Source organism: Oryx dammah, unplaced genomic scaffold, assembly GCF_014754425.2.
Source record: "Oryx dammah isolate SB20612 unplaced genomic scaffold, SCBI_Odam_1.1 HiC_scaffold_18, whole genome shotgun sequence".
Lineage (NCBI taxonomy): Eukaryota > Metazoa > Chordata > Mammalia > Artiodactyla > Bovidae > Oryx > Oryx dammah.
In genome coordinates, this window is record NW_024070202.1 from 29,782,026 (window position 1) to 29,786,504 (window position 4,479).

At 42.3% G+C, this 4,479-nt stretch overlaps 1 long non-coding RNA gene across 1 annotated transcript; it reads right to left on the bottom strand.

Moving 5' to 3' along the window:
• Positions 1-558: 558 nt before the first annotated feature.
• On the bottom strand, positions 559-4,146 carry LOC120878059. The gene is made up of 3 exons (XR_005724446.1): positions 4,132-4,146; positions 2,322-2,325; positions 559-763 (listed from the first exon to the last, which is right to left on the bottom strand). It is a non-coding gene; the product is annotated as an uncharacterized LOC120878059 (long non-coding RNA).
• Positions 4,147-4,479: the final 333 nt, after the last annotated feature.

Genomic DNA, 4,479 nt, shown 5'->3' on the forward strand with positions numbered 1-4,479 from the left:
ATTTTTTTTTTTAAGTTATTGTATTTGAGGTCTCCTTTTCCTAGGCTTCAAGGAAAGTTGAATTCTTTCCTTGAAGAAGGTTGAATTCTTTCTTTTGGCTTCTGCCCTCCTAAGGTTGGTCCTGTGGTTTGTGTGAGCTTCATATAGGATGAAATTTGTGCTGAGTTTTTGTTTGTTTGTTTGTTTTTCCTCTAATAGCAAGGCTGAGTGAGGTGGTACTCCTGTCTGCTAATGCTGGCTTTGTATTTTTGTTTGTTGTTTAGATGAGGTGTCCTGCACAGGGTGCTACAGGTGGTTGGATGATGCCAGGTCTTGTATTCAAGTGGTTTCCTTTGTGTGAGTTCTCCCTATTTGATACTCCCTAGGGCTAGTTCTCTGGTATTCTAGGGTCCTGGAGTCAATTCTCCCTTTCCAAAGGCTCAGGGATTGATCTCTGTTCAGGAACAGGGATTCCACAAGTGGTTTGTTATGGAATTATAGGATAGTAAAACAAATATCCAAAAACAACCAAAAATGAACCCCAGACAAATGGCATTACAAAATCAAGCAAAGAATAATTAAAATAATGGAATATACACATACATATATACCCATACACAAAGTGAAAACAGTCCAATAAAAATGAAGTACAGTAGTTTGATCTGGTGAACAAAGGGAATCAAACCACTTAAGAATAAAACTAACTTAAGCACAAACTAGAAAACAAATCTAAAGTAAGGTGCCAAGTGGAGAATAAAGCAATGAAAATAAAATTAACAAATATCTTGCAAAGAAAGAAAGAATAGGTATGAAAAGTTAAATAGAGGCCAATGAAGAAAATTTATCTACATTAAAGATTAACTGAAAGGGGAAAAGAACAGTAGGGAAGGCAAATGAAGGAATAAATGTAGAAAACATAATAGGATTAAAATATTTAAATTATATAAAAAGAGAAAAGAGAGAAAAACAGAAGAAGAAAGAACAAAGTGGGGAAGAAAAGGAAAACTTCACAGAACTGCAAAAGCCCAATGTAGAGGCAAAGGTTTATAACAACAATAGAAAGTGTGACTGAATATACATATATGCATATACACCCATATGCAAAATCAAAACAGTCCAACAAAAATTAAGTACAATAGATTGACCCAGCAAACAAAGAAAACCAAAAATTATATCTACCAGAAAAAAACTAATTAAAGCACAAACTGGAAAACAAAACTAAAGCAAGGTGCCAATTGGGGAATAAAGCAATGAAAATAAAACTAACAAATATGTTAAGAGGAGAGAAAGAAGAGAAAGAAAAGAAAGAAAGAACAGATATGCATAGTTAAATAGAGGTAGATAAAGAAGACTTATATATGTTAAAGATTAACTGCAAGGGGAAAAGAACAGTAGGAAAAGGAAACAAAGGAATAAAATTTAAAAATAATAGTAATAAGTTTGAAAAATTAAAATTAATAAAAGAGAAAAGAAGAAAAAAGAGGAAAACTCCACAGAACTGCAAAAGCCCAATGTAGAGGCAGAGGTTTATGACAACAATGAAAAATGTGACTGAGGAAAAAAAAAAACCTCAAAAGCTTAATTGGAATTCTTAGTGCCAATAAAATCAACAACTACAACAGACGGGGGAAACAGAGGGGTGGAAAAAGGAAAAAAATACAAAAGAATCTACAAAACAAGTCAAAAAATAAGAAAAATATCTGTTTTTCTTGAATCTCTGCTGTCAGAGTCCTTTCCTGTGCTGGAATCACAGTTCACCTTACCTCAATGGATGCCCTCCAACACTGTACTGATCTCTGGACCTGCTGTGGGGGCTGCTCAGATTCTAAGCTGGTCATACTCCTGCGTGTTCCTGCCTTCAATGTCCATAGCTATCAGAGCTAGTGTAGTTTCTCTTGTGGGAGCTCTCAACGGCCTTTTATATATTCCATAGACATAGAGTCTGCTTAGTTGATCCTATGGATTTAATCTGCAGCTTGTACAGCTGGTGGGAAGGTTTTGGTTCTTCTTCCTTAGCCACCCTGCCCCTGGGTTTCAATTGTGGTTTTATTTCCACCTCTACATGTGGGTCGCCTACTGCAGTTTAGCTCCTGAAGCTGCCCTGGAGGGCTTGGGTTTGCCCCTGTAGGGGCCAGGTGTGGAAATGGTGCAGCTGCTTGGGTCACAGGGGTTCTGGCAGAAGCAGGTACTCACAAGGGTCAGCAGCTAAGGCAGCAGGAAACAGGGTGCTCTAGAAGGGTATGGCAACCAGTATTGTCCAATACTCTCCAGTATTTTTGCCTGGAGAACCTCTTCTCTGACAGAGAAGTCTGGCAGGCCACAGTCTGAAAAGTGAAATTGACGTTGCTCAGTCGTGTCTGACTTTTTGGGACCCAGTGGACTATAGTCTACCAGGCTCCTCAGTCCATGGGATTCTCCAAGGCAGGAATACTGGAGTGGGTTGCCATTTCCTTCTCCAGGGGATCTTCCTGACCCAGGGATTGAACCCAGGTCTCCTGCATTGCAGGCAGACGCTTTACCCTCTGAGCCACCACAGAATGTCACAGTCTACAGGGTCGCCAAGAGTCAGACAGGACCGAAGTGACCCTGTGCGCATAGACGTAAGACTTTTTTTTTTTTTTTTTTTTTTGCCTGTGGCAGCTTTGCCCCAGTAAGAGTTGAGCGTGAAGGCGGTGCAGCTGCTTGGCTTGCAGGGACGCTGGCGGCGCCAAGAGTTCAGGGATACAAACTGCCTCTGAGGCAGGAGTTATGGCCCTATCAGAGTCTTTTTTTCGAGTTTCTTGTAGCTGGCGATCAGAAGGCCTCTTTGGTCAGTCTTTCTCCAGAGCTCTGCCTGTTCAGGCACTTAGACAGATCCCTTGCCTAGGGTCCTTCTTTGTTTTTCTGTATGTCAGGCACATAAAGGGACCCCTGACTGGGGTCCTACTCTGTCATTCAGTGTGTCAGGCAAGTTGATGGGCCAGCCCCTCTATTGTTCAGCTGCCGGTGCTGGCCTGTGGAGACAGAGAGGCTATGTGATGGCTCCAACCCCTACAGGTGACTCAGCATTTTTGCCTTGCTTCCATGGCTGCCTGGCTTTCCTCCACAGGCATTTCCCACCATGATCTCCTCCCTCACATCCCCTCGATCTGTCTCTCTGCAGTCAATAGCAGCCCTCGCACTGGGATTGCTCCACAATCCCTAAACTCCAGCCCCCAGCCGGTGCCCTTTCCAGAGGACCCATGTTCCTGCCTGGCATATGTATGGCTGTGGCAAGGACTGTCTGATTCTCATTCCATTTTAGGCTGCCACAGATCAGCTGTTTCATCCTCAGCCTTTATTCTTTCTCCTCTGACTTAAACAATTGCCCTGCTGTGGGGATCAGATCTCTGCTTCAGTTCCCCCAACCACGGAGGGCAGGTCCAGTCCTACTAACACTCCTGTTTTTCCCCCTAGTTCCTTAATCCTACCAAGTTTTGCCTGGTCCTATATATTCTTTTCTGCTGGTCAGGTACTCCTGTCTGCTCTCAGCTGGTGTTCTGCATGCACTTCTGTGTCTGAAGGTGTATTCCTGATGTATCCATGGAGAGAGATGTACTCCACATCCTCCTACTTCTCTGCCATCTTGTTCTCAGATCCACCCACTAGTTTTGACTAACTGTAAATATAACTGGGCTTCCCAGGTACTTCCCAGGCACTATTGGTAAAGAACCTGCCTGCCAATGCAGGAGACATGAAAAGAGAGTTTGATCTCTGGGTTGAGAAAATCCCCTGGAGGAGGACATGGCAACCCACTCCAGTATTCTTCCCAGGAGAATCCCATGAACAGAAGAGCCTGGTGGGCTACAGTCCATAGGGTCACAAAGAGTCAGACACGACTGAAGGCACTTAGCACACATGCACAATATAACAAGTAGACAGCACTGGTTTGCTTTACATTGCTGTTTACTTTTTTACTTCTGATATATTCTATACCAGTGTTTCTCAACCTTTAGCATTTATCAAAATTTCCTAGAGGTCTGTTAAAACCCAGATTTATAGGTGCCAATTCCACTGATTCTGATTCAGTAGTTCAGGGGTAAAGTGTATTAGTATGTGTTTCTAAAGAAAGATCCCAAATATACTGATGGTGGTGGTATAAAAAAGATCACACTTTAAGTACCACTGGTATACAGAGTAACTTGAAGATTATAGGAGACTTGGGAAGAAAAGTTTCATAAAATTCCAGTTGAAATAGACATGATAAAATCTGGTTCAATTTTCAATATGAACTTTTTCAACAGAAGAATTACTGTATAATTTAATCCTACAGCTAGAAGGGAATTTAGTGATTATCAAGTCTAGTGCGTGCATGTGTGGTATCACTTTAGTCATGTTCAACCCACTGCAGCCTTATGGACTGTACCCATCAGGCTCCTCTGTCCATGGGATTCTCCAGGCAAGAATACCGGAGTGGGTTGCCATACCCTCTTCCAGGGGATCTTCCTGACTCAGGGATCAAACTCACATCTCCTGCAACTC